The sequence below is a fragment of the Nerophis ophidion genome, linkage group LG10 (genome assembly GCF_033978795.1).
Source record: "Nerophis ophidion isolate RoL-2023_Sa linkage group LG10, RoL_Noph_v1.0, whole genome shotgun sequence".
NCBI lineage: Eukaryota > Metazoa > Chordata > Actinopteri > Syngnathiformes > Syngnathidae > Nerophis > Nerophis ophidion.
In genome coordinates, this window is record NC_084620.1 from 50,559,701 (window position 1) to 50,574,700 (window position 15,000).

Sequence of the window (15,000 nt, forward strand, 5' to 3'; positions counted from 1 at the left end):
GTTGGATTTGTTATTTTTGTTTTGTGCTATGACTAGGGAAGGTGGTTTGCATTGGGTCATATAAGTTAATGCAGCGGCCAATTTCAAATCATGTTAAGTGGACATACACCTGAATTACTCATCTTGTCCACAAGATGGCGATGAAGCAGCCGCAAACAATTTGACTTTTAAAATGAACTTGAATCTCCCGTTGGCCAGATTCTTTCCTTAAACTCACGACGTCTTGCGGACATAGTTGAAGACGCCGGCATGCCGCGCACGATGCCAAACAGTTGTGTCTAATCAGTCATAACAATCTCCAAAAATACCCTTTTGTTTATCAAAGAGACATCTCAAGTAAAGAGACTAAAGAGACATCACAAGAGACCTTCAAAACACATGCAGGCTCATAGTTTCCACCATGACAGAATGTGGCTTTGAGATGTTTAAGGGAACACTTTTGTTTGGAATGCACTTAAAAATGTTGCATGAAGCTGAGATGAGCTTGTGGATGGTGAAACGATTCAGATCGGTTGAGAAATGTGGGATATGTCGGCAATTTTATATTTGCAATTCGCTGTCAATGGGGAGAAAATGGTGGGAAATTCCAGGAAAATATGGAATTTGGGGAAAGAAGCAAATTTTGCATTCAACAAATGTGAAGAGTGTGTGTGGATGGTTGAAAGATCGGAATCATGTAAAAATGGTGTAAAATTTTGAGAATTGTAGAACTATGAATACATCCATTAGTTTGACTGGGAATTTCCTGGAAATTTGGGGAAATACTGGAATTTTAGAAAACATAGATAATACAACAATTGTCCTGGATGATATGAATGGGTTGGTGTTTTTGAAATGGTTGAAACATGTTGACGTAGTAAAAGTTTAAATTTGAATTGGTATTTCGGGATTCCTGGATGGATGGATGGATTCCTGGAATTTCGGGAAACATTTTTTAATTTTTATGGAAAAAACATTGTCCCAATAAGAGGAATGTTTTCAAGCTAGAAGGTTCAAAAACGGTTACACAATCTGGACTGTGAAAACTTTCCAGGAAGAAGTAAAACTAAGGCTTTGGTTAACCGGAAAAATTCTGGGAGTTTCTGGAGTGTTTGGGGAATTCGGTAAGTTGATTGACCAAAGCTGAGATGAGCGTGTGGATGGTGGAATGATTCAGATCGGTTGAGAAACGTGGGATATGTCGGCAATTTTATATTTCCAATTCGCTGTCAATGGGGAGAAAATGATGGGAAATTCCAGGAAAATATGGAATTTGGGGAAAGAGACAACAAGTTTTGCGTTGGACATATGTGAAGAGTAGTGTGTGTGGATGATGGAAAGGTCGGAATCATGTAAAAATGATGCAACATTTTGAGAATTGTACAACTATGAATACGTCCATTTGTTTGAATGGGAATTTCCTGGAAATTTGGGGGAAAATCTGGAATTTTAGAAAACATAGGTAATACAACAATTGTACTGGATGATATGAATGGGTTGGTGTTTTTGAAATGGTTTAAACAAGTTGACGTACAAACCCTGTTTCCATAGGAGTTAGGAAATTGTGTTAGATGTAAATATAAACGGAATACAATGATTTGCAAATTATTTTCAACCCATATTCAGTTGAATATGCTAGAAAGACAACATATTTGATGTTCAAACTGATAAACATTTTTTAGAATTTGATGCCAGCAACACGTGACAAAGAAGTTGGGAAAGGTGGCAATAAATACTGACAAAGTTGAGGAATGCTCATCAAACACTTATATGGAACATCCCACAGGTGTGCAGGCTGATTGGGAACAGGTGGGTCCCATGATTGGGTATAAAAGCAGCTTCCATGAACTGCTATGTAATTCACAAACAAGGATGGGGCGAGGGTCACCACTTTGTAAGCAAATTGTCGAACAGTTTTAGAACAACATTTCTCAACGAGCTATTGCAAGGAATTTAGGGATTTTACCATCTACGGTCCGTAAAATCATCAAAAAGTTCAAAGAATCTGGAGAAATCACTGCACGCAAGCGATGATATTACGGACTTTTGATCCCTCAGGCGGTACTGCATCAAAAACCGACAGTGTGTAAAGGATATCACCACATAGGCTCAGGAACACTTCATAAAACCACTGTCAGTCACTACAGTTGGTCGCTACATCTGTAAGTGCAAGTTAAAACTTTACCATGCAAAGCCAAACCCATTTATCCACAATATCCTGAAACGCCACCGGCTTGGCTGGGCCCGAGCTCACTTAAGATGGACTGATAAAGTAGAAAGGTGTTCTGTCGTCTGACGAGTCCACATTTCAAATTAAATTTGGAAACAGAGGACGTGGTGTCCTCCCGAACAAAGAGGAAAATAACCATCCGGATTGTAATAGGCGCAAAGTTGAGAAGCCAGCATCTGTGATGGTATGGGGGTGTATTAGTGCCCAAGGCATGGGTAACTTACACATCTGTGAAGGCACCATTAATGCTGAAAGGTCCATACAGGTTTTGGAGTAACATACGTTGTCATCCAAGCAACGTTATCATGGACGCCCCTGCTTATTTCAGCAAGACAAGTGTTACAACAGCGTGCCTTCGTAGTAAAAGAGTGCGGGTACTTTCCTGGCCCGCCTGCAGTCCAGACATGTCTCCCGTCGAAAATGTGTGGCGCATTATGAAGCGTAAAATACGACAGCGGAGACCCCGGACTGTTGAACGACTGAAGCTCTACATAAAACAAGAATGGGAAAGAATTCCACTTTTAAAGCTTCAACAATTAGTTTCCTCATTTCCCAAACATTTATTGAGTGATGTCAAAAGAAAAGGTGATGTAACACAGTGGTGAACATGCCCTTTCCCAACTACTTTGGCACGTGTTGCAGGCATGAAATTCTAAGTTAGTTATTATTTGCAAAACAAAATAAAGTTTATGAGTTTAAACATCAAATATCTTGTCTTTGTAGTGCATTCGCCTGAATATGGGTTGAAAATGATTTGCAAATCATTGTATTCTGTTTATATTTACATCTAACACAATTTCCCAACTCATATGGAAATGGGGTTTGCAGTAACAGTTTAAATTTGAATTGGTATTTTGGGAAAAAACAGGAATTTTTATGGAAAACCAATTGTCCCAATTAAGAGGAATGTTTTGAAGGTTGAATGGTCGAAAATGGTTAAAAAAATCTGGACTGTGAAAACTTTCCAGGAAGAAGTAAAACTATGGCGTTGGCAAACCGGAAATTCCTGGAGTTTTTTTGGAACTTGGTAGTTTGATGGTCCAAGGTGAGACGAGGGTGTGGAAGGTGGGATGGTTCGGATGGGATGAGACATGTGGGAAGTGTGCAAGTTTAAAAAAAAAAAAAAGCCTATTGATTTTCAATGGGAAAAATTACCTGGAAAACAGGGAATTCTGGGACATTTTTTGAATTTTTGGGGGGGCAGTTCATCATTCCTGGTTGGAACAAAATTTTTGATACTGGAACGCCTCTGATTGGATGAAAAGTGTGGGCTGTGGAGCGCGCCACACTTTTACTGCCGAATAATAATAATAATAATGATAAACCCATGATTTGATAGTGTACAATCTTATATTGATGAGTTAATTGTTATTAATTATTCATTGTTTTTTGGTGTATAATCTTATATGTGTAAGTTAATTATTATTAATTCTTAAATGTTTTTTGGTGTATAATCTTCTATTGATGGGACGGTATAGCTCGGTTGGTAGAGTGGCCATGCCAGCAACTTGAGGGTTCCAGGTTCGATCCCCACTTCCGCCATCCTAGTCACTGCCATTGTGTCCTTGGTCAAGACGCTTTACCCACCCGCTCCCAGTGCCACCCACACTGGTGTAAATGTAACTTAGATACTGGGTTTCACTATGTAAAAGCGCTTTGAGTCACTAGAGAAAAGCGCTATATAAATATAATTCACTTCACTTCACAGTTAATTATCATTAATCATTAATTGTTTTTTTTGGTATATAAACTTATATGTGTGAGTTAATTATCATTAATCATTAATTGTTTTTTGGTGTAGTATCTTATATGTGTGAGTTAATTATTTATTCCTTATTAATTGTTTTTGATGTAGAATCTTATATTGCTGAGTTAATTATTAATAATTATTAGTTATTTTTTGGTGTACAATCTTATATTAATGAGTTCGATATTATTACTTATTAATTGATTTTTGGTGTACAATCGTATATTGATAAGTTAATTATTATCAATTATCAATAGTTTTTGGTGTGGAATTTTATATTGATGAGTTCGTTATTTTTCATTATAAATTGTTTTTTTTTTTGGTGTAGAATCTTATGTGTGAGTTAATTATCATAAATTATTAATTATTTTAGGTGTAAAATCTTATATTGATGAGTTCATTATTATTATTTTTGGGTGTACATCTTATATTGATGGGTTAATTATTATTAATTATTAGTTGTAGAATCTTATATTGATTGGTTGATTATTATTAATAGTTTTTTGGTTTCAAATATTATATTAAGGAGTTCAATGTTATTAATTATTAATTGTTTTTGTTGTGGAATCTTATGTGTGAGTTAATTATTATTAATTATTAATTGTTTTTGGTGTAGAATCTTATATTGATGAATTCATTTGTATTTGTTTGGTGTAAATCTTATATTGATGGGTTAATTATTATTAATTATTAATAGTTTTTGGTGTAGAATCTAATATTAATGAGTTCATTATTATTATTTATTAATTGTTTTTTGGAGTAGAATATTATATCAAGGAGTTAATTATTAATTATTAATTGTTTTTGCCGTGGAATCTTATATTTATAAGTTCATTATTATGAATTAATAATTGTTTTTTGGTGTGCAAGCTTATATGTGGGAGTTAATTATTATTAATAATAGTTTTTGGTGTTGAATCCTATATGAATGAGTCTATTATTATTGTTTTTGGTGTGGAATATTATATTGACAAGTTAATTATTATTAATAATTAGTGTTTTTTGGTGAGAAATCTTATATCGGTAAGTTAATTATTAATAATAGTTTTTATTGTAGAATCTTCTATTGACGACTTAATCTTTAATCATTATTAATATTTTTTTGTTTGAAATCTAATATTGATGAGTTAATTATTAATTATGATTTGTTATTTGGTGTGCAATGTTATATTGATTAATTATCATTAATGAAAGTTTTTTGGTGTAGATCTTATATTTATGAGCTAATTCTTATTAATTGTTTTATCGTGTGGAATCTTATATCCATCCATCCATTTCCTACCGCTTATTCCCTTTCGGGGTCGCGGGTGGCGCTAGCGCCTATCTCAGCTACAATCTTATATTGATGAGTAAATTATTATTTGTTGTTTGGTATGGAATCATATATTGATGAGTTAATTATTATTAATAAATAATTGTTTGGGTGTGGAATCTTTTATAGATGAGTTCATTATTATTAATTATTAATTATTTTTTTGGTGTGCAATCTCCTATTGAGGAGTTAATAGTTTTTTGGTGTGACATCTTATATTGAAAAGTTAATTATTGATAATTATAAGTTGTTTTTTGGTGTGGAATCTTATATTTATGAGTTAATTACTAATTATTTTTGGAGTGGAATCATATATTGATGAGTTAATTATTAGTTATCATTAATAGTTTTTTGGTGTGGAATCTTATATTGATGAGTTAATTACTAATTATTATTTTTTTGGGTGTAGAATCTTCTATTGATGAGTTAAACATCATTATTCTTAATTGTTTTTTGTGTGGAATCTTAAATTGATGAGTTAATTATTAATAGTTATTTGGTATGGAATCTTATATTGACGAGTTAATTATTATGAATAATGAGTTGTTTTTGGTGTGGAATCTTTTAAAGATGAGTTCATTATTATTAATTATTAATAGTTTTTTGGTGTGTAATCTTCTATTGAGGAGTTAATTATAAATAGTTTTTTGGTGTGACATCTTATATTGATACGTTAATTATTCATAATTATAAATAGTTTTTAGGTTTAGAATCTTCTATTGATGAGTTAATTATCATTATTACTAATTATTTTTTGGTTTGGAATATGGTATTGATGACTTAGACTTAGACAAACTTTATTGATCCACAATGAGTTCATTATTATTAAATAATTGTTTTTTGGTGTGCAATCTTCTATTGATGAGTTATTAATTATTTTTGGTGTGGAATTTTTTATTGATGAGTTAATTATTAGTTATTATTAATAGATTTTTGGTGTGGAATCTTCTATCGATGATTAAATTATTGATTATTAATATTTGTGGGTGTATAATCTTCTATTGATGAGTTAAATATTATTCTTAATTGTTTACTCGTGTGAAATCTTATATTGATGAGTTAATTATAAATAGTTGTTTGGTATGGAATCTTATATTGATGAGTTAATTATTATTAATAATTAATTGTTTTTGGTGTGGAATCTTTTATAGATGAGTTCATTACTATTAATTATTATTAGTTTTTTGGTGTGTAATCTTCTATTGAGGAGTTAATTATTAATAGTTTTTTGGTGTGCCATCTTATATTGATAAGTTAATTATAAATAATTATGAATAGTTTTTTTGGTGTAGAATCTACTATTGAGTTAATTATCATTATTTTAATCATTTTTGGTTTGGAATATGTTATTGATGAGTTCATTGTTATTAAATATAGTTTTTTGTTGTGCAATCTTACATTGATGAGTTATTTATTAGTTATTAATAGATTTTTGGTGTGGAATCTTATGTTAATGAGGTAATTATTTATTACTAATAATGTTTGGTGAAGAATCTTCTATTGATGCGTTAAATATCATTATTCTTAATTGTTTACTCGTGTGGAATCTTAAATTGATGAGTTAATTATTATTAATAATTCATTGTTTTTGGTGTGGAATCTTTTATAGATGAGTTCATTACTATTAATTATTAATTGTTTTTTGGTGTGACATCTTATATTGATAAGTTAATTATTAATATTAAAAATAGTTTTTGGGTGTGGAACCTTATATTGATGAGTTAATTATTATTAATAATTGTTTTTGGTGTGGAATCCTTTAGAGATGAGTTCATTACTATTAATTATTATTAGTTTTTTGGTGTGTAATCTTCTGTTGAGGAGTTAATTATTAGTTTTTGGGTGTGCCATCTTATATTGATAAGTTAATTATAAATAATTATAAATAGTTTTTTTTGGTGTAGAATCTCCTATTGATGAGTTAATTATCATTATTATTAATCATTTTTGGTTTGGAATATGTTATTGATGAGTTCATTGTTATTAAATATTGTTTTTTGTTGTGCAATCTTACATTGATGAGTTAATTATTAGTTATTAATAGATTTTTGGTGTGGAATCTTTTATCAATGAGGTAATTATTTATTATTAATAATGTTTGATGAAGAATCTTCTATTGATTCGTTAAATATCATTATTCTTAATTGTTTACTCGTGTGGAATCTTATATTGATGAGTTAATTATTATTAATAATTAATTGTTTTTGGTGTGGAATATTTTATGGAGGAATTCATTACTATTAATTATCAATAGTTTTTTGGGTGAGACATCTTATATTGATAAGTTAATTATTAATATCAAAAATAGTTTTTGGGTGTGGAATCTTATATTGATGAGTTAATTATTATTAATAATTGTTTTTGGTCTGGAATCCTTTATAGAGGAGTTCATTACTATTAATTATTAATAGTTTTTTGGTGTGACATCTTATATTGATAAGTTAATTATTAATAATTATAAATGTTTTTTGGGTGTGGAATCTTATATTGATGAATTAATTATTATTAATGTTTTTTAGTGTAGAATCTTCTTTTGAAGTGTAATTATCATGAGTATTAATTGTTTTTGGAGTGGAATCTTTTATTGATGAGTTCATTATTATTAAATGTTTTTTTGGTGTTCAATCTTCTATTGATGAGTTAATTATTAATTGTTTTTTTGGTGTGTAATCTCATATTGATTAGTTAATTATTACTTTTGGTGTAGAATCTTATATTGATAAGTTAATTATTAATACTTATAAATAGTTTTTTGGTGTGGAATCTTATATTGATGAGTTAATTATTATTAATATTTTTTAGTGTAGAATTTTCTTTTGATGAGTTAATTATCAGGATTATTAATTGTTTTTGGAGTGGAATCTTTTATTGATGAGTTCATTATTATTAAACAATTGTTTTTTTGGTGTTCAATCTTCTATCGATGAGTTAATTAATGGTTTTTTGGTGTACAATCTTCTATTGATGATTTAAATATTAATAATTATTCATTGTTTTTTGGGGTAGAATCTTGAATTGATGAGTTAATTATCATTAATAATGATTTAGAGCATGCTACAACACTTTTGAGCAAGATCATGCTGGCTGTGTATTTGAATTTATTATTGTTAGGGAATATCATCTTTGATTTAGCGTCCAGCAGGTTTTGGGCATGTGCAATGGTGTTCCTCGGTACTGTGAACTTGGCCACGCAGTGCAAACATTTCGGAGAAAGTCCCAGCTGAGCTGCTATCATTCAGACCGAGGGACAGCTCCTTGGCACTGCAGTCTGCGCCTGGTCCTGGTTGGACTCGGGTAAAGACGCATTGTCTCTTTGAGACTTGGCCTCCCATGGTCTCCACAGAGACCCCAGCCTCTGTGCTGGAATGCCCAGACTTGAGACTGGGTCCTGAGGCAGAGAGCCATGGAAGTACCAAACACCTCCTAATGTGTGCAACATTCTTCCAGCAAACTTGTTTTTTTGGCAGAAAGTCAAGTGAAAATGTGTTTCAGGGCAGCTTTCCCATTGTGCCTAAAGCAAACAGACACCTTGCCAAGTTTTTGTCCCCTTTTCCTGGGACTTGTACTTGTCTCGGAGGACCAGAGCCTCGTTAATCAGAAATCTAGAGCAGGGTTTACAGAAGAAAACCACCGCTACTTTTGTCCTACTCTTTGAACCCTGCGGCTGTTAAAACTGCGCGGCTAATTTATGGATTTTTATTGAAATAATTTTTCTCTAAAAAACCCAGAACGGTTTCTGTCTTGGTCAGGTCGCTCCGGGAAAGGAGATTTTAGTCTCAATGAGTTTTTACAAACAAAGGATACTGATAATGTTTGGAATTCAACAAATAGTTTTCAACAGACACTGAAAAAGTGTGTTATTGTTTGTTGCTATGGCGCCATCTTTTGAAGGAGTTTGCTCACTGCCGGTGCTGCAGTGAACGTCTACAGTATGTCCTTCTGTTTACTGCTTTGAACCGGAAGCAAAAGTGCTTTTAGCGTTTTTACTTGTATGAATTCTTCATTCATCACTCCAAGCAACGTTTGTAAGTTTAACAATATAACTAAAACAATTCTTACTTACTAAAATGTAATGGGTGCGGCTTATATACCAGTGCAGCCAGTAGTCTGGAAAATACAGTAATTTTCCAACAAATGGGGGGGGAAACATGTTTTGTAGACTAACAGTTACTACATTGCTTCATTTGGAAACAATTAAAGAATGTAAATAAACATTTACAAAATGTTTATGGGTAAATAACTCATTTTACAATGTATAGTTCTGCGGCTTATAGTCCGGGAAGGCTGATATATGGAAAAAAAATAATTATTTTAAAATTTAGTGGGTTCGGCTTATATACCAGTGCAGTCAGTAGTTTGGAAAATACATTAATTTTCCAACAAATGGGGGGGACATGTTGTTTTGTAGACTAACAGATACTGCATTGCTTCATTTGGAAACAATTAAGGTACATAAATAAACATTTACAAAATGTTTCTGTGTAAATAACTCATTTCCCAAGATATATATATATATATATATATGTGTGACTTATAGTCTGAGGCGGCTAGTACAGGGAAAGTGTTTTTCTTGTAACATTTAGTGGAAGCGGCTTATATACCAGTGGGCTTAGTAGTTTGGAAAATAAGGTAATCTTCCACCAAATGGGGGGAAACATGTTGTTTTGTAGACTAACAGATACTACATTGCTTAATTTGGAAACAATTAAGGCGTGTGAAGAAACATTTACAAAATGTTTCTGTGTAAATTACTAATTTCACAATGTATATATCTGCGGCTTATAGTCTGTGGTGGCTGATATATGGGGGGGAGAAATTATTGTAAAATGTAATTGGTGCAGCTTATGTACCAGTGCACTTAGTAGTCTGGAAAATACAGTAATCTTCCACTAAATGGAGAAAACATGTTATTTTGTAGACTAACAGTTACAACATTGCTTCATTTGGAAACAATTAAGGCGTGTAAATAAACATTTACAAAGTGTTTCTGTGTAAATAACTAATTTCACAACGTATATATCTGTGACTTATAGTCTGAGGCGGCTAATACAGGGAAAAGTGTTTTTCTTGTCAAATTTAGTGGAAGCGGCTTATATACCAGTGGGCTTAGTAGTTTGGAAAATAAGGTAATCTTCCACCAAATGGGGGGAAACATGTTGTTTTGTAGACTAACAGATACTACATTGCTTCATTTGGAAACAATTAAGGCATGTAAATGAACATTTACAAAATGTTTCTGTGTAAATAACTCATTTCACAATGTATATATCTGCGGCTTATAGTCCGTGGCGGCTGATGAATGTAAAAATATATTTTTCTTGTAAAATTTAGTGGGGGTGGCTTATATACCGGTGCACTTAGCAGTCTGGAAAATACAATAATCTTCCACCAAATGGGGACAAACATGTTATTTTGTAGACTAACAGATACTACATTGCTTCATTTGGAAACAATTAAGGCGTGTAAATGAACATTTACAAAATGTTTCTGTGTAAATAACTCATTTCACAGCGTATATGTCTGCAACTTATAGTCCGCGGTGGCTGATAAATGGAAAAAAAAACATTTTCTTGTAAAATTTAGTGGGTGGAGCTTATATACCGGTGCACTTAGTAGTCTGGAAAATACAGTAATTTTCTACTAAATGGGGGGGAGACATGTTGTTTTGTAGACAAACATACTACATTGCTTCATTTGGAAACAATTAAGGTGTGTAAATAAACATTTACACAATGTTTATGTGCAAAAAACAAATTTCACAATATAGATGTCTGCGGCTTATAGACCGTGGTGGCTGATATATGGAAAAAAATATTTTTCTTGTAAAAATTTAGTGGTTGCGGCTTATATACCGGTGCACTCAACAGTCTGGAAAATACTGTAATCCGCCACCAAATGGGGGAAAACATGTTGTTTTGTAGACTATCAGATACTACATCGCTTCATTTGGAAACAAAGTGTGTAAATAAACAGTTACAAAATGTTTATGTGTAAATAACTCATTTTACAATTTATATATCTGCGGCTTATAATCCGTGGCGGCTGATATATGGAAAAAAAAAAATTATTGTAAAACTTAGTGGGTGCGGCTTATATACCGGTGCACTTAACAGTCTGGAAAATACAGTAATTTTCCACCAAATGCAGGGGAAACATGTTGTTTTGTAGACTAACAGATACTACATTTCTTCACTTGGAAACAATTAAGGTATGTAAATAAACATTTACAAAATGGTTCTGTGTAAATAACTCATTTCACAACGTACATATCTGCGGCTTATAGTCCGTGGGGGCTGATATATGGAAAAATATATTTTTCTTGTAAAATTTAGTGGGTGCGGCTTGTATACCGGTGCACTTAACAGTCTGGAAAATACAGTAATCCTCCACCAAATGGGGGGAAACATGTTGTTTTGTAGACTATCAGATACTACATTGCTTCATTTGGAAACAAAGTGGGTAAATAAACATTTACAAAATGTTTATGTGTAAATAACTCATTTCACAGCGTATATATCTGCGGCTTATAATCGGTGGCGGCTGATGTATGGGAAAAAAAAATTCTTGTAAAATTTAGTGGGTGCGGCTTATATACCGGTGCACTTAGTAGTCTGAAAAATACAGTAATTTTCCACCAAATGGGGGGAGGGGGGGGGGACATGTTATTTTGTAGACTAACAGATACTAATGTGCTTCATTTGGAAACAATTAAGGTGTGTAAAGAAAAATTTACAAACTGTAAATAACTCATTTCACAACGTATATATCTGCGGCTTATAGTCTGTGGCGGCTGATATATGGGCAAAAAAAAATTATTGTAAAATTTAGTGGGTGCGGCTTATGTACCAGTGCACTTAGTAGTCTGGAAAATACAGTAATCTTCCATTAAATGGGGAAAACATGTTATCTTGTAGACTAACAGTTACAACATTGCTTCATTTGGAAACAATTAGGTATGTAAATAAACATTTACAGAATGTTTGTGTATACAACTCATTTCACAACGTATATATCTGCGAATGATGGTCTGGGACATTTGATATAGGGAAAAGTGTTTTCCTTGTAAAATTTTGTGGGTGCGGCTTAGTAGTCGGGAAAATACAGTAATCTTCCACCAAATGGGAGGAGGGGGACATGTAATTTCGTAGACCAACAGATACTACATTGCTTCATCTGGAAACAATTAAGGTATGTAAATAAACATTTAGAGAATGTTTCTGTGTAAAAAACTAATTTCACAACTGCGACTTATATTGTAGTCCGGGGCGGTTGATGTATGTAAAAATATATTTTTCTTGTCAAATTTAGTGGGTGTGGCTTATATACCGGTGCGCTTAGCAGTCTGGAAAATACAATAATCTTCCATCCATCCATCCATTTTCTACCGCTTATTCCCTTTGGGGTCGCGGGGGGTGCTGGCGCCTATCTCATCTACAATCGGGCGGAAGGCGGGGTACACCCCGGACAAGTCGCCACCTCATCGCAGGGCAATAATCTTCCACCAAAAAACGTGTTATTTTGTAGACTAACAGATACTACATTGCTTCATTTGGAAACAATAAGGTAAATATATGGAGTTGGGTGACCTTGAGGTCCGAAAGAACAAAGCCAAGCAAAAGAACCGACTGCACATACGACTCTAATGACCAAATCGCACAGAAACATGAAATCATTTATAAGCGAGCACAATTTCTCCGACTTTACTTTGACCTGTCCCGCCTGAACGCACCAGTGAGCTTGTTCATTTGATACGATACAAGTCGCCATTTGTTATGTCTTTGTTTCATGGGACAATGCCCGGTCATGAACATAAATCATGTGCATGTAGCCCAAGGTTCATTTTGGTGGAGGGTACACATAAGAAGGTCCATAAAAAGTGGAGTTGGACAGCACCGACATCAGACATAAACAATAAAATACACAGACTCCGATGAAATAATACAAAACCTTCCATTTGAGTTGGGAAATTGTGTTAGATGTAAATATAAATAGAATACAATGATTTGCAAATTCTTTTCAACCCACATTCAGTTGAATGCACTACAAAGACAAGATATTTGATGTTCAAACTCATAAACTTTGGGGTTTTTTTGCAAAAAATAATTAACTTAGAATTTCATGGCTGCAACATGTGCCAAAGTAGTTGGGAAAGGGCATGTTCACCACTGTGTTACATCACCTTTTCTTTTAACAACACTCAATAAACGTTTGGGAACTGAGGAAACTAATTGTTGGAGCTTTGAAAGTGGAATTCTTACCCATTCTTGTTTTATGTAGAGCTTCAGTCGTTCAACAGTCCGGGGTCTCCGCTGTCGTATTTTACGCTTCATAATCCGACACACATTTTCCATGGGAGACAGGTCTGGACTGCAGGCAGGCCAGGAAAGTACCCGCACCCTTTTTCACGAAGCCACGCTGTTGTAACACATGCTGAATGTGGCTTGGCATTGTCTTGCTGAAATAAGCAGGGGCATCCATGAAAAAGACAGCGCTTGGATGGCAGCATATGTTGTTCTAAAACCTGTATGTACCTCTCAGCATTAATGGTGCCTTCACAGATGTGTAAGTTACCCATACACTTTGTGCCAAGAACAATCCAGATGGTTATTTTCCTCTTTGTTCCAAAGGATATGACGTCCAAAGTTTCCAAAAATAAACTTTTTTTCCACTTTGCATAGGTTGATTGGCAACACTAAATTGGCCCTAGTGTGTGAATGTTGTCTGTATATCTGTGTTGGCCCTGCAATGAGGTGGCGACTTGTCCAGGGTGTACCCCGCCTTCCGCCCGATTGTAGCTGAGATAGGCGCCAGCGCCCCCCGCGACTCCAAAAGGGAATAAGCAGTAGAAAATGGATGGATGGATGGATGGATGCATCAGTCCATCTTAGATGAGCTCAGGGCCAGTTTCTGGGTGTTGTTGATAAATCGCTTTCGCTATGCATAGTAGTAGAGTTTTAACTTGCACTTACAGATGTAGCGACTAACTGTAGTTACTGACAGTGGTTTTCTTAAGTGTTCCTGAGGTGGTGATATCCTTTACACACTGATGTCACTTTTTCAGGCAGTACAGCCTGAGGGATCCAAAGTGCGTAATATCATGGCCTACGTGCAGTGATTTCTCCAGATTCTCTGAACCATTTGATGATATTACGGAGAGTGGATGGTGAAATCCCTAAATTCCTTGCAATTGCTGGTCGAGAAATGTCGTTCTTCAACAATTCGCTCAGGCATTTGTTGACAAAGCGGTGATCCTCGCTCCATCCTTGTTTGTGAACGACTGAGCATTTCACGGAAGCTGTTTTTATACCCAATCATGGCATCTACCTGTTGCCAATGAGCCTGTTCACCTGTGGGATACTCCAAATAAGCGTTTGATGAGCATTCTTCAACTTTGTCAGTCTTTTTTGCCACTCGTGCCAGCTTTTTTGAAACACGTCGCAGGCGTCAAATTCCAAATGAGCTAATATTTGCGAAAAATAAAGTTTACCAGTGTGAACATTAAGTTTCTTGTCTTTGCAGTCTATTCAATTGAATACAAGGATTTGCCAATCATTGTATTCTCTTTTTATTTACCCTTTACACAACGTGGCAACTTCACTGCTTTTGGCTTTTGTAGTTTCATTGCATAAGAAGTGCTAAAGTGCTAAATGCTTGCATATAATATAGTGCTGAAAGAAGAAAATACACATCCTCTGTACTTTCCACGTGTTTACGCATGGAAAATTGCACCAG

The 15,000-nt window shown here is 33.9% G+C and overlaps 1 protein-coding gene across 1 annotated transcript in view; it reads right to left on the minus strand.

The window, feature by feature from the left end:
• Window positions 1-15,000, minus strand: part of LOC133560962 (synapsin-3-like) — a 274,400-nt gene that overhangs the window by 215,214 nt on the left and 44,186 nt on the right. The gene's annotated exons all lie outside the window — the stretch shown is intronic.